Raw genomic sequence first — 25,694 nt, forward strand, 5'->3', positions numbered from 1 at the left:
TGAGCAAATATTCATTTATACCACAGGGAAGCACAAGAGATAGTCACAAAAGGCCAATTTAGGATCAAACTAAAATGGAAAACTGAATCAAGACTCATCCTAATGAGGATATAACTCAATAGGGAAAACCCATCCCAATATATGTGTTGGGAGGAAACGGAAACAATCGTCATCCACGAGGAAATATCTCAGTGGGGAACTGCAGAAGGAAAAACAGACACTTTCTGCTTAAGGGGCTGACTCTATATTGAGAGATTAGACACCCGACATCTGCTTGGGGAGATCCACTGGGGAGATCTCTATCACCAATTAGCAGGAGACAACAAACAAGAGATATATGGCAAAAAATGCAACATGAATATCTGGATGTTGAAAGTATGCATGAATATGCTTGATTTATGTTTGATGAATGCTGATGAAACAGACATTTCTAACACAAACAGGTCCAGGGAATCAAACGCCCGGTACTACACCACAGGAGAGAAAGCCATGATCACCGGAGAATAATCAATTTGCCGGGATCAAAGACAACAAGGATCATCTGCAAGGATGAATCATCAGTCTCAACTGGGAAAGAGGAGCTCACTGCACAGGCGAAAACTGCAACCAAAGCAACTCCAAACAACTTCACTGGGGAAAAACCCACTGAGGGAGAAAAGATCACACAAGTAGATCCTGCCACACAAGCAACTCTACTAGGGATCAGAAATATCAGGAAATCACCAAATCTCTGCAGGGGAAGATTATCACAGATACAATCCACCATGCCACCAATCTACTGGAGATTTATCTGAGGAAGAGAAGGAGAACTGGGGATCAACCACCAAATACTGAACCTTCCAAAAGGAAACCACAACTGCTGAGGAGGAAAGAATCATTGCTCTGCTGAAAGAAGAGGAGGTGAAAAACCTCAACAAGCACTCTGATGGGGAGAGTCATAACAAAGGCTCTGCTCAACAAAATTCGTTCGGGAGAAATCCCAACAAACACCCTGCTCGGGGGAGAAAAATCTCAACAGAAGCTCTTCTTGGGGAGAAAACCCCAACAACAATCTGGAGAAAGAGGATACAACCATGCCAGGAATATGAACAAATGTCTTACCCTGTTGGAAATCATGCCACCCTTGGGAGAGCACTGAGAATTTCTTAAGTATCCTTTTATCATTGTGAATGTTCACTTTATTTAAAAACAATTTTGAATTTTTTTTTTGTTTAAAACAATGACATTTTATCAATTAAAACATGCAAAACATTTGTTGAATTGAAACAAATAAGAGTGCAAATAATTGGATAAAAGCTCAAATTGATTTGATGGAATGGTAGTCTGCAAATGGCAAGACTCCATAGATCTGTACAAATTTGAAATCGGTGATATATATTGGAAGAGGGCTACATTGAACATAATGACCATTTCTCTACCAATTTGAATCCGATGTATTTGAAACTTCGGTTGACGATGAATCGAGAATCTCTGACGAACAGACAGCTGTGGAACAGAAAGTCTTGTTAGGATGCAGTTACTTGCCAAATCCCTAATTTTTGCCTAGATTGCCCCAGGGTGAGGTGCTCAATCTAGCGGGATGCAAATATACTCTTTTTTTTTATGTCTCTAATTTTTGCCTAGATCGCCCTTTCGGGTTTTCAATCCACCGAGACGCTCATTTTTGCCTAAGCCGCCCTTTCGGGTTTTCAACTTAGCGAGCTATTCTGTTTTTTTTTTATATTATTATTTTTTTTAGGCAAAGTATTTCTTGACTACATCTGAATTCACAGGACGAGTGAAATCCTCCCCATCCATAGTTGTGAGTATCAAAGCACCGCCTGAAAAGGCTCTTTTGACAACATATGGACCCTCATAGTTTGGAGTCCACTTGCCCCTGGAATCGGGCGCGAAAGACAAGACTTTCTTGAGCACGAGGTCACCTTCTCGGAACACACGAGGCTTGACCTTCTTATCGAAAGCTTTCTTCATTCTCTGCTGATATAACTGACCATGACACATGGCAGTCAATCTCTTCTCCTCAATCAGATTCAGCTGGTCGTAATGACTCTGAATCCATTCAACATCAGTCAACTTGGCCTCCATCAAGACTCTCATTGATGGGATCTCCACCTCTACTGGGAGAACAACCTCCATGCCGTAAACAAGAGAGAAAGGGGTTGCCCCTGTTGAAGTGCGGACAGATGTACGATATCCATGCAAAGCGAATGGCAGCATCTCATGCCAATCTTTGTACGTGACAACCATCTTCTGGATAATCCTCTTGATATTCTTGTTAGCAGCTTCAACAGCCCCATTCATCATGGGTCTGTAAGGAGAGGAGTTATGGTGTGCAATCTTGAACTTAGTGCACAACTCTTCCATCATCTTATTATTCAGATTAGATCCATTATCAGTAATGATCTTGTCTGGCACACCATAACGGCAAATAAGCTGATTTTTGATAAACTTCACGACCACCTGCTTGGTCACATTCGCATATGATGCGGCTTCAACCCATTTGGTGAAGTAGTCAATAGCTACGAGAATAAACTTGTGTCCGTTGGACGCTTTCGGTTCAATCATGCCAATCATGTCAATTCCCCACATAGAGAAAGGCCATGGTGATGAAATCACATTCAGAAGTGTCGGAGGAATATGAATCTTGTCCGCGTAAATCTGACACTTGTGGCATCTCTTCACATATTTGCAGCAGTCAGACTCCATTGTCAGCCAATAGTAGCCTGCTCTCAGCATCTTTCTAGCCATGGCATGTCCATTGGAATGAGTACCAAATGAACCCTCATGGACCTCAGTCATCAACAGGTCTGCTTCGTGTCTATCCACGCATCTGAGCAGAACCATGTCAAAATTTCTCTTGTAAAGCACTTCGCCATTGAGGTAGAAACCGCCTGGTTCTGGAGGAAATTCTTGATATCAAAATACCAATGCTTATCGTCTTTGACTTCTTCAACTGTAAATATATGAGCTGGTCTGTCCAAACGCATCACAGCGATATTAAGAACTTCATTCCAATATCTCACCACAATCATGGAAGCAAGCGTAGCAAGCGCATCTGCCATCCGATTATCTTCTCGAGGAATGTGATGAAAGTCAACTTCTGTAAAGAATGTTGAAATCCTCCTCGCATAATCTCTGTACGGAATGAGACTTGGCTGATTCGTCTCCCATTCACCCTTTATCTGATTGACAACCAAGGCCGAATCACCATAAACATCGAGATGCTTGATCCTCAGATCGATGCATTCTTCTAATCCCATAATGCAGGCTTCATACTCAGCCATATTATTCGTGCATTTGAAAGTTAGCCTTGCTATAAAAGGAATATGTGTGCCCTGAGGAGTAATGATTACTTCCCCAATTCCATTTCCGTACTGATTTACAACGCCATCAAACACCATCGTCCATTTGGAACCAGGTTTTGGACCTTCGTCAAGTGTAGGCTCATCGCAATCTTTCATTTTCAAATACAGAATTTCCTCATCTGGGAAGTCATACTGAACAGACTGATGATCTTCAATCGGCTGATGTGCCAAATGGTCAGCCAAGATACTACCTTTAATAGCTTTCTGAGCTCGATACTCGATATCATACTCAGATAACAACATCTGCCAACGGGCAATTCTCCCCGTTAAGGCAGGCTTCTCGAAGATATACTTGATTGGATCCATTCTGGATATCAACCAAGTTGTATGATTTATCATGTACTGGCGTAGACGCTTAGCAGCCCAAGCCAAAGCACAACACGTCTTCTTAAGCATAGAGTATCGAGACTCACAATCAGTGAACTTCTTACTCAGGTAGTAGATAGCAGATTCTTTCTTTCCCGATTCGTCTTGTTGACCAAGGACACAACCCATTGAGTCTTCAAGAACAGTCAGATACATGATCAGAGGTCTTCCTTCTACAGGCGGAGACAAGATCGGAGGTTCAGACAGATATTCTTTGATACTGTCGAAAGCTTTCTGGCAATCCTCGGTCCAATCAAGAGACTGATCTTTCCGGAGGAGCTTGAATATCGGCGCACATGTGGCAGTCATGTGGGATATAAATCTGGAAATATAATTCAAGCGGCCAAGAAAACCTCGGACTTGCTTTTCAGTTTTGGGCGCAGGCATCTCTTTTATTGCTTTGACCTTTGCAGGATCAACCTCAATACCTCTCTCGCTGACTATAAAGCCCAACAACTTGCCAGAACGGACTCCAAATGTACACTTGTTCGGATTCAGACGAAGCTTGTCTTCCTCAAACGCTGAAAAAGCTTCAACAAGTGCTCAACATGTTCAACTTCCGTTCGTGACTTAGCAATCATGTCATCGACATAGACCTCTATCTCCTTGTGCATCATATCATGAAACAAGGTAGTCATAGCTCGTTGATACGTGGCTCCGGCGTTCTTCAAACCGAAGGGCATCACTCGATAACAGAATGTTCCCCAAGGTGTGATGAATGTTGTCTTCTCCATATCCTCGGGTGCCATCTTGATCTAATTATATCCGGAAAATCTGTCCATAAACGAAAAGACTTTGAATTTAGTTGTATTGTCTACCAACATATCAATGTGTGGTAGAGGGAAATCATCTCTCGGACTAGCTTTATTCAAATCACGGTAATCCACACACATCCGTACTTTTCCATCTTTTTTAGGCACAGGCACAATGTTGGCCACCCATTGAGGATACATAGAAGTCACCAGAAACCCCGCATCAATTTGCTTCTGAACTTCCTCTTTGATCTTCACTGCCATATCTGGATGAGTTCTTCTGAGCTTCTGCTTCACTGGCACGCACTCAGGCTTCAGAGGCAGGAAATGTTGCACAATATCTGTATCTAGACCTGGCATGTCTTCATACGACCAAGCAAAGATATCGGAATATTCTCGTAGCAAACTGATCAACCCCTTCTTGACAGACTCTTCAAGGAGTGCCCCAATCTTCACTATTCGAACACAATCCTCAGACCCCAAGTTGACTCTTTCCAGATTCTCAAGGTGCGGCTGAATGATCTTGTTTTTGTGCTCAAGAAGACGGGTAATCTCATCAGGAATCCCTTCAACATCATCTTCCTCTGCTTCAAATACAGGGAATTCAAAATTGGGAGATGGCGTTGGATCATTATGTTCAATGGGTTTTAGAATCAACCTGCATAATGATTTTGGATAATAAAAAACTTTAGAATTTAAACAATCAAATCATTATGCAGATGAAAAGATTGCTTTTATTCTTGTTTTTAGGGTTTTTTTGTGATCACCAATTTCATGCAAGAAGCAAAAAGTGAAAACAAAGTGGAAAAACAAATGTTTAACATGAGTTTATTGAATGAAATATCATTGTATATATGATGCCAACAATGTCATCACTTATCCTTTTGGCATGGGAGAAGGGTTTTTAAACAAAGTGAACATATTACTCTGACTTATGAATGACTGTAGGAACATCTACAGCGACCCAATTGTGGCAGATCCCACCAGGGATGACAAAATTGTTAGTATCCTCTGCATCCTCTTCCAGAATAGCAGCAACTTCTTCAGCTTGATCGGCATGGATGAAACCTCCACTCTTGAACAACCCTTCTTTGTTGAAGACCCCAGAAGAATAGCCAATGCCAGCCCGGGACTTGTTATCTTCAAGCTCAATCATTTTTCCTAGACCAGCAACTGCACCACATTCGATGGCCAGTTTCGCATCTCGATAGGAAGCAAATGAAGGAGTCCTCTTCTCAATAGGTTCGGCTATAGATAAAGCTTGGAAAGGCGTTCCAACTTCATCCTCAGCATCAATGTATGAGAAGGAAGACAAGTGGCTAACCAGGAGGGCCTTTTCCCCCCTACCACAACCAGTTTCTTATTCTTAACGAATTTCAGCTTCTGGTGTAGGGTGGATGTCACGGCGCCAGCCTCGTGAATCCATGGTCTACCAAGGAGACAACTATAAGATGGGTGGATATCCATAACCTGAAAGGTGATCTGGAAATCACTTGGTCCAATCTTGATTGGGAGATCAACTTCCCCAATCACAGTCTTACGCGACCCATCGAAAGCTTTCACAACAACACCACTCTGCCTCATGGGAGGCCCTTGATATGACAACCTAGAAAGAGTGGTCTTCGGAAATACATTCAAAGATGACCCAGTGTCCACCAGCACGTTGGACATGGCGTCGTTCTTGCAATTCATGGATATATGTAAAGCCATGTTGTAGTCTCTTCCCTCCTCAGGGAGATCAGCGTCACAAAAACTCAAAGTGTTGCAAGCAGTGATGTTTGCAACAATGCTGTCAAACTGTTCTATAGTGACATCATGATCAACGTAAGCCAAATCCAAGACTTTCTGCACAGCCTCCCTATGGGGTTCTGAATTCAGAAGCAACGATAGCACGAAGATCTTGGATGGTGTTTGTATAAGCTGGTCTACAACATTGTACTCACTCTTCTTGATGAGCCTCAGCATCTCATCACAGTCTTCATTCACAATGCCACTAGGGCCAACAGAAGAAGTAGGAGTGTTTTCTACAGAGGAGGGTTTAGCAACAGGTGCCGGGTTCGGAGGATTCACTGCATTCCCAACTGGACGCTCAACAGTGTCAGCAACAACCTGAGGTTTCGGGGGTGCAGAAAACACACAACCACTACGGGTCAACCCGCTCACATCAGCTATATTCACAACAGAGGATGAAGGCAGCGGCACTTCTTTCCCATCTTCCACAGCAACAGGATTATAGTGGAAGGGAACTGCTTCGTCAGACGAATAAGGCACAGGACCTGCAGGTTTGATAATCAGGGCAGGATAAACCTTCTGCTTGCTACCATCATATCGAATGACAACAGGCTCAGGGATCCTGAACACAGGAGAAATCACATTGACCTCTGGTTCATCTTCATCAACGTTCCTGTTCTGAAGAATCTCAATAGTCCCATCATCTAGCAATCCTTGCAGATCTTTACGCACTTGGCGACAACCCAATCTATTGACAGAGCAGATACGACATTTGTCATGGTCGTGCTCCAGATGACTGTAATCACACAGTAGACGATGCAACTCAACCAATGACTGTCGAATATGGCTTACATATTTGACCTTGTACTTGCCAGGGCAACCCTGGACCATGTTAACAGACTTCCCATGCTCGGGCAATGGGTTCTTCGTAACATTGGGGCCTGAGTCCTCAAAGCTCAGAATACCGCATCTCATAAGGTCTTGAACCTTAGTCTTCAACGGAAAGCAGTTTTCCACATTATGACCCGGAGCACCGGAGTGGTAAACACAATGTTGATCAGGCTTATACCACCACTGCGGGTTAGCAGGTATAGCCGGAGGATCCCTTGGAGTAATCAATTTCCGCTCTATCAAAGAGGGATACAACTCTGCATATGATACAGGAAACGGATCGAAGGTGATCTTCTTCCTCTCATAACTCGTACTAGCTGGATTACTGTTGCGAGGCTGGTAAGCCTGCTGCTGAGGGCGATGCTATTGCTGATGATACTGTTGAGATTGATGTTGATTATTGTGCTGATATTGCTGATTGTCTCTGAAGACAGGTGCTATGTGAGCCATCTGATGCTGATTGCTGGCATGACGCACAGGCTTCCTCTTGGCAGAGGGTCTTCTGGATTTGACATGGGATTGCACATCATGTGCCTCCCCATCTTTCTTCTTAGCAAATGCCCCATATCGCTTGCTAGAAGAGCCTTCATCCTTGGTCAGCCGTCCTTCACGGACTCCTTCCTCTAGTCTCATCCCCATGTTCACCATCTCGGTGAAATCAGAAGGAGCGCTAACAATCATCCGCTCGTAATAGAATGAGCTCAAAGTCTTCAGAAAGATTTTGTTCATTTCCTTCTCTTCCAGCGGAGGAGTAATCTGAGCTGCCAGCTCTCGCCACCTCTGGGCGTACTCTTTAAATGTCTCTTTGTCCTTCTAGGACATGGCTCTGAGCTGATCCGGATCGGGAGCCATATCCACGTTGTATTTGTACTGCTTGACGAAGGCTTCACCAAGATCATTGAAGGAACGGATGTTTGCACTGTCCAAACTCATATACCAACGTAGTGCAGCACCGGACAAACTGTCCTGGAAATAATGAATCAGCAGCTGATCATTATCCGTTTGAGTAGACATCTTCCTGGCATACATAACCAGGTGGCTGAGAGGGCAGGTGTTCCCCTTGTACTTCTTAAAGTCTGGGACTTTGAATTTGACAGGAATCTTCACACCGGGAACTAAACAGAGTTCAGCAGCAGATTTGCCGAACAAATCCTTTCCTCGAAGGGTCTTCAATTCCTTGCGGAGTTCAAGAAATTGGTCATTCATCGCGTCCATCTTCTCATGAACATCTGCGCCCTCAGACGGCTCAGAATGATAGATGGTGTCGTCTACCCTAGGAATGGTATGCACGACAAGAGGAGGCATTGCAAGGATCGGGCTAGATGTCGGCATGGAAGCAAATGTTGGAGCTGGAATATCAGGCATAAAACCAGGAGGCATCCCCCACGGAAACCCGGGCGGCATGGCTGTTGGCACAAAGTGGGCACTAGCAGCTGGCACAGTCGACAAGACAATCTCTGAAATAACTGTCCTCTGGGGAGGAGTTGCAGGCGTTGGAGACGGCTGGTTCTGAGCAGCTAAGAATTGCTCCATCAGAGCAGTGAGTCTGGCGACTTCATCCTTCAGCTCACGGTTTTCTTGCTCAAGATGATCCATCAATCTGGAAGAGTTGGCTCTGGTGTAGTACCGATGAGTCAGCTTGTCTTCAAAATAAATGAAGAGCACAGAATTAGGCCACAGACAAGAAGACCGGAACAAACACCTGCTTATGCAAATGATGCATGTAATGTTTGTGCATATGCTTTATTTTTTTATTTCAGAGGAACTTTTAGGGTATTATTTGCAAATTTTGAAATATTAAGCATTTAATCGCATATGGAAAATATCTCATCATATATATTCGAGAAAAGAAGTACAACATTGTCAATCATTACAAGAGAAAAGGAAAATAAACATCCTATGGATCCCTAGAAGCTCGGGATGCCGGAAGATAAGATGCGTGAAGCCTCTTGATCTCTCTCTCATATGCTGCTTCCATATTCGCCTTCTCTTTGGCGAGTCTGTCATACCTCCTTCTCCAGAACATGGAAGACTGAGGAAGTAGAGAAGTCCATGCATCATTCGGATCGTCGATCACCTGATGCTCGAGGAACTCAATCAGAGCATCCTTCTCCTTAAGCTGTTGAAGCAACTCTTCTCTTTCACGGATCCAGGCACGTGAAAGGTCTTCGTCTCTCAACTCCTCTACGCCTTGGTTAGGGAGGGTTGAAGGCCCAGCCACAACCAAAGGTGTAGGTCTCGGATAGTCATAAGGCATGAGATACTCGGATGCTCTCTTCCTTACCCAAGTCGTATACGGCTCCAGAGCAATGCAGTTCTTCGGACCCAACTCACTTCTACCCTTCTTGTGAATCTTGCGCCACGCGCGGACCATCCTGGCTTTCAGGCCTTGGGGATCTTTACCCTCCTGAAAGAATACACCTTCTAACAGAATGCTATTAGGTTTATCCTTTAGGGGGAATCCAAGCTGACGACGTGCTAAGATAGGATTGTAGCTAATTCCACCACATGTACCAAGAAGAGGCACATTGGAGAATTCTCCACAAGAATCAATGATCTGGACACCATCATATGCACGATCATACCAAGAGATATCATCATTAGTGAGAGACATAAGTCTCGAAGACCACCGTAGACATCCCTTGTTCTCCTTGAAAGCGACCGTCTGAGGTAAGTGAGAAATAAACCACTTATACAACAGAGGCAAACAGCACACAATAGCGCCACCACCCTTTGCATTCCTCAGGTGCAAAGAGAAATAGGTATCACCCAACAGAGTCGGAACGGGATTAAGAGCAGAGAAGATCCTAATGGCGTTCACATCCACAAATTTGTCGATGTTAGGGAATAATACCAATCCATAGATGAGAAGCACGAATATGGCCTCAAAGGCATCCTCACTCATTGCCTTCCCATAAACGGTAGCTTGAGCGATGAGGGACTCAGAAGGGAGACCTTGAATTCCACCTTTGGTAGTCATATGGGCTTTAACCAAGGATTCATCTATGTGCAACATATCGGTTATCTCTTGAGAAGTAGGAATACTCTCCAAGCCACTGAACGGCAATTGGTCCAGAATAGGAATACCCACAAGATGAGCGTACTCCTCGAGGGTAGGCAATAGCTGAAAGTCTGGAAAAGTGAAGCAGTGATACAAAGGATCATAGAACTGCGCCAAAGTACTCATCAACCCTTCATTAACCTGAGTAGTCAGAAGAGGCAGAAGCTTCCCATAACGAGCTTTGAAACCCAAGGGATCTAATACATAAGATGTCAGATTCCTTAACTCTTTCAGATCGGGCTTTCGGAAGCTGTACTTCTTTGTATGCCTTTTTTGTCTTTCCATATCTGAAAATTTTGCAAATAAACCCCTTAAGTTCCTTGAAAATTTTCTTTTTATCTGATGATATGGATGCAGATGAATGCATGAATGCATGAATGCAACAATCACACTCAAGGATCAAGCAAAGCACACCAGACAAAGGTCATGGGATGGTTCATATTATCCCTAATATCAATCATCCATTTTGGTGGATTATGGTTTTCACCTTATCGACACCCAAGTTCCATTGATATTAACGATATATGAACGGCTCAACCATCCTTAATATCAATCATCCATTTTGGTGGATTATGGTTTTCACCTTATCAACACCCAAGTTCCATTGATATTAACGATAGTTGAACGGATCAACCATGAATCACGGGTTTGTTGTGAGTCACGAGCATGGAGTCTCGGTTAAGAACCACCCAAAGGGAGTGTACTATGGTTTAAACCTGCCAAACATGTTCTACCAGAGGTTCCCATAGTCATCATCCCATCCTTCGAATATTATCGGAGGAACGAATACTCGTATTCCAAAAATATTCTCAAGAGAGACTCTTATGAGTGTAGTATCGCGTAACAATCGCATCAGATCTTACATCTGAACGACCTCCGCACTACGTCCTAAAAATAGGCCAAGATGGGCTTGGTAAACTAAGGTCCTTGGCTTCTAAGGCACATGTTGAAAGAATAATGCCTAACCACAAATAACTTGTGTGGCATTATTAATCCAACATGACCTCCACCAAGTGAATGGACTCGCAAGTCAACTTGCTAAGGAATAACTCCACACAAGTCGACGAGACTATGCCATTCTCCTATCATAAGGTGCACTCGAGTTCGGGTATAGAACTCATCTCACAGAGATCACCAAGCAAACAGCAATTGATATATCAAGCAATTCAAGCATTATAATCAATACAGTAATCCCAAAATGTGCAAAAATATGTCATATAAACAAATAGACAAATATGAAACAACAAAGTATGAAAAGTAGGCAAACCCACTAGGATGATGGTCCCCAGCAGAGTCGCCACTTTTCTGTAGCGGTGTATTCGTCACTTTATGATTTATTGATTAAATCAAAAGCAAAGCATACAAGATAGAGTCGCCACCGCACTTCTATTTATCCAAAGGAATGGCTAGAAAGCGAACAAAAGCCTAAGAAGTTTTACGCATAGAAAACTAATAAATGGTCAGAGATCTGGGTAAGGGGGTAATTATGTTGTGGGAAGGTGTTAGGCACCCACAACATCCTTAGTACTCTAAGGGAACCTTTTTTCACAACTCGTTGTATCAATTTATTTGTTTATGAAATTATTTTGTGCAAACATTGATTGAAGGGATGAGAAAAGAATGTACAGTTTTATTATTTTTGTGTTTGGATGGATGAAACCCATTGCCTACGTATCTTTTCATGAAAGATAAGGATCAAAACGCCGTACTTCGGCTAAAAGATTTCCAAAAAGTGAGTGGATTAATTTTAAACAAAAGCCTTAAGGTCTTTCATTATCAACGGGAGAAAACTCAACCTGAACCAACAATCCACCATGTGAGAACAGCTTCAACACGCTAGTGAGGGGTTAACCCTATAATAAGCATGGAAGTCTTACAATTCAATCACTAAGGATGTGGTGAGATTTACATCAACCACTATGATAATTCAGATCTATAGCTAATGCATGAAAACTTGATTAAGAGGTGGACAAGAGCCACAAAAGCAATTGAGTGAGTGAAATTAAACAATTAGAGTATTCACAAAATGAAGTCAAAGTTGACATTAAATTCAATTCAGAAGAAGTATTATGAAAATGAAGTTTGAAAATCAAAGGCTTAAGGCCTGGGTTTCTAGTTTTGAAAACAAGTGAAAATGTTTGCACAAAAGTTTTCTGGTTTTGGGTTAAGGTTCAAAGTTATGCACGAAAGGGTTAAGGTTGAGGGACAAGGCCACAAAACAGGAGTTGCTTTCTCAAGACCATAGAAATGATCCAAGGAAGTTCCTTTGGAATAAGGCAACACAAAGCAGTAAGCAAGTAAAACATGCATCAGAGATAGCCAAAATAAAAGGAAACCAGATGCCAATCAATGGACTTATACCAGACTCACAAAATAAAGATGGATACCAGATGCCAATCTATGGACTTACACTAGCCTCACAAAGCAAAGAAAACATGGAAACCAAATCCCAATCAATAGACTTACACTAGCCTCACAAATTAAAAAAAACATGGAAACCAGATGCCAATCAATGGACTTACACTAGACTCCAAGGAAATGGAATGCCAATCAATGGTCTTAGTTCCAACTCCTACCAGATCACAGGAAACAAATGCCAATATCTGGACTTACAATTAACTCCTCAATGGACAAAACAAAATGTCACAAAGTATGAACAATGATCATGAAATGATATACAATTAATACTCAAAAATGAAAACAATGCACTGAGGCACTCACAAACAATTATGCACAGATGGACAAATAAGCACACACTATACACAAGCAATGGGCTCATACAAGGTTGGGCTTTAGTCAAGGGGTCATATCGACCTTGACAAACAAGCCAAATACTGGAATGGGTGATTAGGCTCTTAACCTCTGACATTGACCGTCAGGGTGAGTAGATGAAATGGGAGATGAGGGTTATGCCTCATAGCTCTTAACCCTGGCCTGGGTGAGCTTGAATCAATAGAATGTGTGGGAGTCCAGAATGAGGAACTCTATTCCACAATGACTGACTCTATATACAAGATTTTGGATTTTTATTCAAAGTGCATCAACACATGGTGTGAGCAAGATGAAAGACTCAACTGAATAGCAGGGGATGGATTGCACATCCCTTTTATCTGTCAATGCCTCTTCACTTAGGAGGTCTTTACATGTAACCATGCCTCATTGAGGTCTTTAGCACAAAATTAAACAAACAAGAACATGGCCTCTTAAGGAGGGCTTCAGACAGGTGCCTGCCAAAAAACAGCAGGTCTTCCAGACTACATGGAGTTTAGGGATTTACCTATGTGGTATGCCAACCACAAACAAATCAAAGCAACTCAAATAATGAGTTAAAGCGGCTAAAGTACCTGTAAGAAAAGTTAAACCAGTCAATATTTACATTCAGACAAATCAAACAATCAACAATAGTCAGACAACCAGTATACACAATGAGTAAGCCATAGAACTCAAATGAGTTAGCCACCCAAGGACCTACAACACAATCAACATTAGTTAGACAAAGCCAATTGTATCTCAAGCAAGGAGATTACATCATCCATTAGCACTAATTGATTAAACCTGAAATGCAAAGCTCAAATTGTGAGTCCAAACCCCTAGGGCAAAGCCTAGGGTCAAAATTGGAGTAAAAAGTCAAAACAGAAGCTAAAACTCAACATAAAGCTCATTTAATCAATCATGAACATGTCCTAAAAAGGACCAAGTCAAAAGCATTAAGCAAAGGCATCTCATAAGCAAGCTATGGCAAAGACAATTTCAAAGCATTCAAATGGACATCAAGAATGAAAAATTCCATATCAAAACAAAAATGAATCAAACCATTCTGGAAATTTTTATGAGCATACAACATGTCCAATACAATCATTATGCCAAAAATTGTAAACAGAGAAGCTCATTTGATATGGAAATTAAAATGCACAAGTTGATCATCAAATTGTGTGACACACATTGTCACACCATACAATCATGTGTATAAAACAGAAATGGCAAATGAGAAAAATACCAAACTAAGCCTCAAAGGTCAAGCATCAAGTTAGGAATCATCACACAAAATTTCATGGCAATTGGATCATTATTGAGCATTTCATGATAGAAAGAATTAAGCAATGTCACAAAAGCACACATGTTCAATTAGTCTAACACAATTAAAATTCCAGCCAGGCACAATTCCAGAAATTCACATCAAAAAATAGAAGACATTCATATGATCATGTAGAAAAAAATCTGGAATTAATTGGATCATTTTTCAATTTGATATGAATTTTTGAAGTTGGCAAAAAATATTTGAATTAAAATGATCATGCATAGGCAATTATGGAGGGAAATGAAGAAATGGAAATTAATTTGAAAATATGGCATAGGCAGGAATCGAAGCGTTTCACATTTAAAAAATAAGGCGCTGCACAAAAATAATCCATAAATGACATTGCCAAGAATCGAAGCGTGTTACAAACAAAACGCATCACTTCATTAAGCTTGCTGGCATCCAACTTGTAAGACCCCAATTTTGGGCCCTAAGATCCCTCATGGCCCATATCATTCATATCATAACCTCAAGGATCATTGCATGCCTTTGTCCCCTTCTAGTGGATAGATTGCCTTGTGGGTTTGTTTCTTGATCACCAAGCATACTCTGCATTTGTATATCTTTGCTTTCATATGTTTATCATTCAAAAAGTACAAAAAATATTGTCAGTCTAACCTTGTTGCTTGCAGTGGAAGCAATCATCAGCAATTAGGTCAAAGTCAGTCATTGATCAGTCAAAGCAATGGATGATGGCCATTCTTGTGGAATTTGGGCATCATGATCAATAATCACAAGTTCATACATCTTGAAACATCATTTGAAGACAAGTTCTCAAGGAATTAGGGTTTGGAATTCATCAGAAGTAGTTCAATCAGTCCAAAACCCTAGAAAAGTCAAACTTGGTCAACTGTTGATTTAATCAGAGATTTGATGGATAGAATTGATTTGAAGGAGCTCATTCATGCTTGTATAAGCCTCATCTATCATGTTCAACCTCATCATGGAAGAAAATCAAGCCAATCAGAAAATTTTCCAGAAATAGAAAGTGGACCTGTAATTTCAATTGCCAAAAATGGAAACTTCTTGATCTTAAGCTTACATCATGATACAAGCTCCAAATGAATTTTTGCCCAACATGAAAGTTGAAGATCTTGTCTTCCCATTTTCAAAAAGTCCAAAAACTCTCAAGTCCCATGTGTGGTTGTCAAGATATGATCAAATCATTTTCACCAAATTTTGAACTTCAACAAGCCATATCTCTCAAACCATAAGGCCAAATTTGGTGGGGTTTTTTCCTACACACCACATTTTTCATCCTCTTTCCAAAAATATAAATTTCATGACCTAAAACCTTACCATTCAAAATGGCATTTTTGGACCTTTTGCTTTTAAATTCAAAGTTTGACCAAACTTTGACTTTTTGAGTTTTTGACTTTTTCTTGATTTGGTCAATTGGGAAATGTTCCATATCACATTTTTGACTTGTTCCAATTCCAAAACCATCATCATACCATCATTCCATCATCATTTTGGATCAAAATTCAAAATTGGCAAAAGGTGCAAATAGAAGTACATAAGGCAAAATCAGTACAGCTTTTTCTTGTACAACCAAGACAGCAAATATGTTGTCCTTTTTGCAGCCTGTAGCAGCCCAATTCGCAGCAGCACACACCCTCCATTTCACTTGTTCCTCAATTAGCAAAAATGCAAATCACCCATTTTGAACAAAACAAGCTTACCATTTAATTAAGTGATGTTAAACAGGTGATATATAATTGTTTTTCTGTCAAAACAAACCCTAGTTTTGCAGCTGCCATCACAGAAAAAACCTCACTCTCTCATTTTTGCTCTTTGGCCAAAACCACATTTCTGCTCACAAAACTCAAAACCTCCAAGGAACCTTTAGTTGATTCATCACTTGGACAATATACTGAGTCCATTTCCACCATCAAACACCAGCTGTACAACCTCCTTCTCCCTCTGTTTTTTCCAAGCACCCTTTAATGGCAAGATGAGATTTGAAGAGCTCCAAGTATTCTCAAGCTGGAAAAGCTTCAGCATCCTTCACTACAAAGCATAAGCGTCGCCTGTTTGCACCTTATTCTATCAATACACAACTGTTGCTACGATTTCTTCCAAACCAAGTAAGTTATCGACCTCCCTCATATGCCCTGCTATGTTATGTTTCTGAAAGGTCTTGGTATGCTAGTTTCAATGCAATTTGTTTTGAATGAAATGGTTGTGACATGTGGGAGAAATCCGAATTTTCCTTTTTGTGTACAAATGAACTTTTGCACGATTTGCCTTGCTGGAATAGATTCAATGAGCTTTGATGATGCATTCTTGTTGTTTGATATGTGCTGATGCTATGGGCTTACTTGATTTGGATTTCTACACATTTTGAAATTTCAAGTTACACATTGATGTTGAGCATATGCTGTCGTATTTAAACCAAACATTTTGCCTAGAAATCTCTCATGTTTGTTTTGGTCTTGTTGTGTATAACATGTTTGCATTGAAGAGCATTATTATTGCCATGTTGTTTTCTTGGTGTTGTTTATGGGTTTGTCGAGTTAATGATGAGTTTGAATGCTGTTGCCTTGTGAAATCCCAATGCTGCTGTAGTTGAAACCTTGGTCCTTTCCATAAATCATGACTTTATGTATGCCCTAGTTTGGCTGATGTTATTGCTTGTGATTATGTGATTGATTTCATGGCTATGCTATTACACTGTATTTGGTCTGTTATCGAATTTGACATACCACTGCTATGCATTGCCCTGCTGCTGTTATGTTGGTTCTGTTATGTACTGTTGTTGCTGCTGTGTCGTTTTGAGAACTCCAAGATTAATTTCCAGAAGTTTTCCTGCTGTTTGCAACCTGACCATTGCCCAAAACCATTTGATTTATGTTGTTGCTGTTGTTTGTTTTGGTTGGTGCTGCATGATGAGGTTACATTGCTTTGTTTTAATTATTGACATTGGTTACAGTTGATGCTTGAATGTTGAACAATTGATATTGGAGTTGTATGCTGTGTGTAAACCCCTAGTATTGCCTGAAAACCCAGATAATTCAAGGTTGATTGACTGCCGTTTGCTATATGTTGCAATGCCATGTTATTGAATGATGTTGCTTGAAGCTTGTTTCTCTGAGCTGAACATATTGTATGCTGTTGTTTGGATGCTTGTTGGTTGGAACTCCACTTGATGATTTTGATGAACACATTATGCTACAAATTGATGATGAATACCATATATGCTGCTGTTACTTTGAAACCTCATGACCATGCCTAGAAATCCATGTAAATCATGTTTGAATGCTGCCATGCCAGTTGTATGTTGTTTGAACTTTGATTGCAATTGACCTCAATGTGATTGTATGAGGAGCCATGCTAATTGAACCATGCTGCTGCTACAGCCAAGCACATAAACCTTAGCCATTTCCAAAATTCCTGCTGGCTGCTTTTGTCTGATTTGCATGAACCATTACCATGCGCTTTGCTTTTGTGTGGTGGTCAAGTTTTGTTATATTGGAAATACCATGTGCTGCCATGCTGTTTATGCTCTATTGTTTGAAGTTGGTTGTATGATGATAAACACTGAATGATGAATGAAAGTGTTGTTGCCTTGATTATGTTGTTTTGCTGTTAGCTAGGTTTGCTAAAATAATAAATGATCATTACCATTGCTGGTTGCTTGCTCGAATTTTGGTGTTATAATGATGATGACATGAGGCTAAAACCATGCTGCAATTTTGAAACATGTTGTTGCTATTGTTTGTTCTGTTTGATATGATGATTGATGAATATGATGCTATACCAGGCTGTTGTGATAAACCCTCATTTTTGCCAGAACTCCAATTCATTTTGTCTTGGTTGCTATTTGTCACATGTGTGTAGGCTGTTGTGTTTGCTTAAGTGAACCTGGTTTGATAATTACATGATGCTAAAACCCTGCTGCAGATTTGAAATATTGAATGCTGTTGCTTACTTGCTGTTTGAATGAGAAGCATTGATGGTCAATACCATGTCGTTGCTGTTGTTTGTTTTGTTTGATTGCATAATGATGAATGCATTTTGCTGCTATTAAACCTTAAGCTGCCTATGAAAATCCTTTTGAGAGGCATGTCTGTTGTGTTTGGTTTTAATTAGGTGATGCTGCACGAGGTATTCTGATGCCATGCTATTGTGTGTTGTTATTTGAATTCGTTTGGATATTGATGTTGACTGTATGATGTTCCAAAACCGTGCTGTTGTTCATGATGAACATTGATAATGAAATACTGCTGCTATTGATGAACCATGCTGTTAGCCATGCTGCAAACTGATGATGTTTTTTGATGTGTGAATTTCAAACCTTGCTGTTGGCCTGCTTGCTGCATGAACCATTTATGCCTTGCTTTTGAATGGTGCTTGTTTCGAATGTTATTTATTAAAGATGATGAAGCTTGCCCTACTGTTTTGAGCCTTATGAACATTGTCATAAAAAATTCATTTGATTGTGCTATATGCTGTTGCTTGCTATTGTTTTGATGAACATGATGATGAATGCTGTGGTGCTAGTCAAGTTGTTGTGTTGCTGTTGATCACCATTGCCATGTCGGTTGTTGGTTTGTTCGGATTTCAATCGATATTGAGCTTGAAGATGATGCTGTTGTGTGGTGTGCTGTTTGTTGATTGCTGTTATTGAACATGAGAAGAGTGCCTTGGCCTTGCTGTGTTAGAAACCCCTAGGGTTTTAGAAAACTCAAAAATTCAAGTTGGTTGGCCATGTTACTGTTTTATTGGCTGAGAGCCAATCAAAACATTCCGTTTTGTAAGGCCAAAACGCAGCACTTCAATAAGTGACTGCAGAATTACACAAATGCCATTGTTGACCTTGTTTGCCATGCTTGTTTGTTCATATTTCATCAATTATTCATCAAACTTCCACAATTATTTGCTCTTTCATTTCAACTCCAAAAATTATGATTTTTTTTTGCATGATGATCACAAAGATGTCTATTATTTAATCATGATTTTTAATTAATTTTTGGTTGGCTGAATTTTAATTGATAAATGATTTCTTCACATGTGTGCATAAATGATACATTGTGCCATTTCAATTGTGAAATACCCATGTTATATCCAATGCCTTTGAAATTTTTTGTGGTGAAACTAGACACATTGACCTTCATTTCCATATAAGGTTTGTGCATTTATCATGTGTGGATTGAGAGTTATGTTTTTTTGAAGTTGTGTGTTGCATTTGGTGCTATGCCATGATCATGCATTTTCCCAATTTTTGTTCACACACTTCCCCACATCCAAATGACTCCAAATTTTGCATGAATGATCCCTTGTGTGTCTAATTGATGTATGAATTTTCTTGGAATTAATCTTGCTGTTTTCCATTTGATTGAGAATTTTCTTCCATATGTGGTCATTTGTTGACTTTTTGTGCTATACATTGCCAAATCTTTTGTGAAATTCTCAAATCTTATCACATGATCATGAAATTTCATATGTGATAACTAGACATCTCAAGCTTTGCATTGGTGTTAATCTCACTCATTTCTCTTCTGTTTTCAAATTGATATGATTTTTTTGAAGTTGACCTATGCTTGTTGACTTTCACCATGCTTACTTGAACTTGATATGACTTCTTGATTTTATTTGAGTGCCTTCCTCTCATCCAAATGCCATGAAATTTTGCATGTATACCATGTTAGATGTTAGGATTGAGTGTGATTTATTTCATGATTTTTGAAAATGTTTGAGTTGACTTTTGAATGAAGTCTTTGCTGTTGACTTTTGTATGCTTCTCTTGCTATGCTTTGCATTCTTTGGCTTATGAAATGACCTTGATGCATGATATAAGTTTGAATCCAATTGTGTTTGCTTCCTACATGATTGAGTTTGACTTTGATTGAATATTTCTTGCTGCCTTGACTTTTTCTTTCATCTTTGACCCTAGGCTAGTCCTAGTGGTCTTCTAAGCTTATGATTGAGTTCATCTGTTTCAGGTTAAGCACCAATGCCTTGAGGATCATTCAAATATTTGTTTGAGTTGAATTATATGATGTGCTAACACTTGTTTTGTAGGTGACTCATATGCTTGAGTCTTTGTGCCTTGCACAATTGATCCCTCTGTGGTTGACTATTGGGTTATTTCCTTTGATTTTGACTGTTGACTTGTTTACTAATGAGTTTGACTTTTGCAGGTGCTTTAGTTGCTTAAGTTCTTTGAACTTGCTTGCTTGCTTTGCTTTTTAGCATTTGCTTTGAGGTATAATTACTTCTTCTTCATGTAGTCTGGAGACCCGGTCTGTTATTTGACCGGGCAAACTGTCTGAAGTCCTCCTTAAGAGGCAATGCCTGTGTGTGTTTATTATTGTCCCAAGCAGGAAAAGTCCTTCAAGTAAGGCAATTGGTGGAAGGTAGGGATAAGCAATCTATCCCCCACTATTCAGTGTGTCCTCTCTTTGCTCCCAGTACCTGGTTGAAGCAATGAGATAAATACCCAAGATCTAATCGAGTCAATAATGTGGAGAGAGTTCCTACTTTCTGAACTCCCACACTTTCTTTGATGCTCTCTCTGATTTGAGATAGAAGCAATGAGGCACACCCCTCATCTCCTTTTCATCTGCTTCACCTGAGCCCCTCAATGGCCAGGTTAAGAGCGACACTTACCTATTATAGTGGGCTGTTAAAGTCAAACCCTCTTGTGTGAGCCCCCATTGTTTGGCTATAGAGTGTGTTGTTTGCTATTCATTGATTGATTGATTGCTTCATGTGCACTTGCTTGCCTGTATGTCATGCATTTATCATCATCATCAATTGCCATTAATGCATGATCATCTCATTTGTTTTGTGATGCTATCATTGTTGTGTGCCCATTGAGGACAATTGTAAGTCCATTGCTTTGGCATTTGTTCCTGTGATATGGAAGGATAGAGTGTAAGACCTCATTGGTCACTCATATCTTCTGTTTATCCGTTTGTATGTGAGGATACAGTTATAAGTCCCTGTAAGTTGGCATCTGTTATCCTGTGATCATAATTTGATCTGTTTGATGTGTATGTGAGGATACAGTTATAAGTCCCTGTAAGTTGGCATCTGTTATCCTGTGATCATAATTTGATCTGTTTGGTTGGTATGTGAGGTTGCAGTTATAAGTCCCTGTAAGTTGGCATCTGCTTTCCTGTGATCATAGTCTGTTTATCTGTTTGTGTGAGAGGTTGCAATTATAAGTCCCTGTAAGTTGGCATTTGCATTCCTGTGATCATATTGTTGCTTTTGTTCTGGTATGTGAGGATCCATTGTAAGTCCCGGTGATGTGGCATTGGATTTCCTGTGAGCATACTGTGGAGTTAACCTAAGTCCAGATAAATTGGCAGTTGACTTCCATTTCTCATCTTTGTTTTTCTTTTGAGGAGATCGGTGTAAGTCCATTGAGTGGCATCTGATATCTTGTTCTGTTTTAGGAGACTGGTGTAAATCCATCTATTGGTATCCGGTATCCCCCTTTTATTTTCTTTGCCTGTGGAGATTAGTGTAAGACCATTGAGTGGCATCTGATATCCCGTTTTGTTTTAAGAGATTGGTATAAGACCAGTGATTGGCATCCGATATCCGCTTTTGCTTGCTTTGTTTGTTTGTTATTATTAATTGCTATTCCAAAGGACACACTTGAATCATCTGCTATATGATTTCAAGAAGTGAACCTTCTAAGAAGTTTTACTATCCGTCCCTCATCCATTTATCATTCATTATGTCCTAGACTTTTCACACTTTACCTTTTAAAACTTGGCATAAGTGTTGTGCAAACATTTTCATGTTTTCTAACTAAAAACCTGGACTCAAGTCCTTGACCTTTTTTCAAACTCCATTTTCATAATACTCATCTGAATTGATCTTAATTATACTTTGACTCCATTTTCATAATCATAATCAGTAATGCCATCCATTCACTTGTTTTGGCTTTGTCCATTAATCTTTTCATACATGAGCTATAGGTTTGATTTATCTTAGTGGTTGATGTTAATCTCACCTTCTGTCTTTAGTGATTGAATTGTAAGTCTTCCTCGCCTATTATAGGGTTAACCCCTCTCTGGCCAGTTGAAGCTGTTCTCACATGGTGGACGTTGTTGTCTGTATAAGGTTGAGTTTTCTCCCGTGGATAACGTAAGACCTAGGGTTTGTATTTAAAATTGAACCTAACCCACTTTTGGAAATCTTTTAGCCGAACTACGGCGTTCTGATCCTTACCTTTGATGGAAGGTACGTAGGCAACGGGTTCATCCGTTCGAACCCAATAACCCAATAATAATAAAACTTGTATATTCTTTTCTCACCATCCCAATCATGTTTGCACAATATTTTGTCATAATAAATAATAATTTAGCATAACAAGTGTGAAAAGGGCTCCCTAGGAGTACCTAGGACGTAGTGGGTGCCTAACACCTTCCCATTGCGTAATTTACCCCTTACCCAGAATCTCTGATCTTTTTATTAGTTTTCTACGTGTAAAACTTCTTAGGCTTTTGTTCGCTTTTTAGCCAATCCTTTGGATAAATAAAAGTGCGGTGGCGACTCGAAAATTTTCAATGTATCTCATAGCTTATGATTTAATCAATAGATCATATAGCGACGAATACACCGCTACACAACTCAACGGTCAAGGCAATGCGTGGCGAGTCAAAGGAACGGAGGCCAACAGAATGGCCAACAGGCAGCATAAGTGGCGCTCGCGTGGCATACAACTGGACAAAAACCCTAGTACAGTCACAAAATTACAGACGACGGTGGCAAGGAGGAAACAACCGTCTTCTCTTGAAGAGCAATTACTGAAAACGCACGATTCAAGGCTTTAAATGATCCAAATCAACTCCTGAGATGATAACTTGAAGCTTTGTGCAATAATTGAGGCTTGGAACTGCTTAGATCTAGCTCAGATTTGAACTTCCATGTTTGTGTTCTTGAACTTCATGTGATGGATTCTGGCTCGATTTCTTCAAATGAATGCTTGGATCTTCATCTACAACACTCAACAAACCAGATTATGGAAGAAAAATGCTATGCTATGTGAAGAAATTTTGAATTTGGATTGAGAGAAAATTTTGGAGGGAAGAAGAATTTTGAGATCTAGATCTAGAATTGATGAAGAATCAGAAATTCTGTTAGGATTTGGTATATATACTCTGTCCTAATCTCATCCTAATTAAAATTAAGCATTGGTTAATTGAGATTAAGTGAAATAGGGTGTGTGACCAAAATTTGAAAATGGAGGGTGCATGGCAAATGTGGACGTGAACAGTACCACATGCATGATCAATTTCACTCAAAATCATTTTATCAACACAATGGCAATGGAAATTAGTTCATGTAATGCACCAATTTCAAATTTGTCATTTTCCCTCCAAAATAGGCATGAAAGAGCAAATGGTCATATGATGAAATTTTATGCAATGTGATGAATGATTTGGAAAATACATGTCATGAGAAGAAATATGCAAAAAGAGGCACTAAATTTGGAGTTATGAGTCAAAAGTTATGGCCTTTTGAAGTTCCATGCACACTTGGCAATGATTTGATCATATCTCCTGAACCATTCATCAGATGCTCTTGATCTTGGACTTTTTGGAAATGGGAGAGAGAGATATTCAACTTTTATGTTGGACAAAAATTCATTTGAAGCTTCTTTGATGTTGGAAAGTTGAGTTGAATTTGGTCCAAAAACTTTCCATTTTTGGAATCTTGAAATTATAGGTCACTTTCCATTTTTGGAAACTTTTGACTTGACTTCAAATTTTTCAATGTAGATGTTTGACATGATGAAAAATCCTTGTGTGAACATGAATGGGATGAAGAAACTCAATTTCCACTTCAAAGCCCTCAGTTGACCTTCAGTTGACTGGCATTGGTCCTTAGATGACGTGAAAATGTTCTGATGAACTTGAGCCTCAACCACTTGGGGAATTTGCTCCAAAATGAACCTATAGCTCATATAAGCTCAATACAATGATCACATGATCCATATCTCAATGGAAACTTCATCTCTTGCACAGAGGATTCACTTGAATTGCCTTGACCTGTTGACTGCTTAAGCTGCAAGACAAATGTTAGATGAGATATTTTTGTACATTTTTGGTTAGTGATTAAAAGAAAAGCAATGATATACAAATGTAAGAAATGCTTGGTGATCAAGAATCACTCTCAAAAAGATCCCACCCACAGGGAAGGAAGCAAGGTACTCAATGATCCTTGAGGCTATGCAATGCTATGATATGATGCCATGAGGGATCTTAGGGACAAAATTGGGGTCTTACATATCGGATAAAACGACTACTCGTATTCCAAAAAATATTCTCAAGAGAGACTCTTATGAGTGTGGTATCGCATAACAATCGTATCAAATCTTACACTTGAACGACCTTCGCACTATATCCTAAAATAGGCCAAGATGGGCTAGGTGTCTAAGGTCCTTGGCTTCTAAGGTTTATATTGGAAAGAGTAATGCCTAACCACAACTACTCGTGTGACATTATTTATCCCAATAAGACCTCCACCAAGTGAATGGGCTTGCAAGTCAACTTGTTAAGGAATAAATCCACACAAGTCAACAAGACTATGCCATTCTCCTATCATAAGTGCACTCGAGTTCGGGTATAGAACTCATCTCACAAGAAACCACCAAGCATAGAAGCAATTAATATCAAATAATTCATACATTACAAACAATACAGTCATCCCAAATTTGCACAAAAATATGTCACCAATAAATGTGAACATACAACACACATAAGCAAAAAGTAGGCTAAACCCACTAGGAAAGTGTTCCCCAGCAGAGTCGCCACTTTTCTGTATCGGGGTTTTCGTTACCTTTAGGTTTATTGGCTAAACCAAAAGTAAACAATATAATTCGAGTCACCACCGCACTTTTATTTGTCCAAAGGAAAGGCTAAAAAGCGAACAAAAGTCAAGTAAGAAGTTTTATCAAATCAAAAACTAATAAAAATGTCAGAGATCTAGGTAAGGGGGTTGGTTATGAAATGGGAAGGTTTTACGCACCCAAAACATCCTTAGTAGTCTAAGGGAACCCTTTTTGTAAATATGTGGTGTAGGTTGATATTTGTGAAAATATGTGAAAAAAGATTGGGGGGATGAGAAGAGAATAAATTATATTTTACAAATTTTGTTGTTTGAATGGATGAACCCATTGCATACGTACCATCACAAAAGGTAGGATCAAAACCTCGTAGTTCGGGGTAAAAAATTTCAATGGTTGGTGAATTGATTTTAATCAAAAGCCTTAAGGTCTTTTGTTATCAAAGGGAGAAAACTCAACCTAAACCAACAATCCACCATGTGAGGAAGGTTTCAACATGCTAGTGAGGGGTTAACCCTATAATAAGCATGGAAGACTTATAATCCAACACTAAGGATGAGGTGAGATTTACATCAACCACTATGATAACTCAAACCTATGACTAATGTTTTTGAAAATATTGAAACAACTGGCCATTGGA

The sequence above is a fragment of the Lathyrus oleraceus genome, chromosome 2 (assembly GCF_024323335.1).
Source record: "Lathyrus oleraceus cultivar Zhongwan6 chromosome 2, CAAS_Psat_ZW6_1.0, whole genome shotgun sequence".
NCBI classification, from domain to species: Eukaryota; Viridiplantae; Streptophyta; class Magnoliopsida; order Fabales; family Fabaceae; genus Lathyrus; species Lathyrus oleraceus.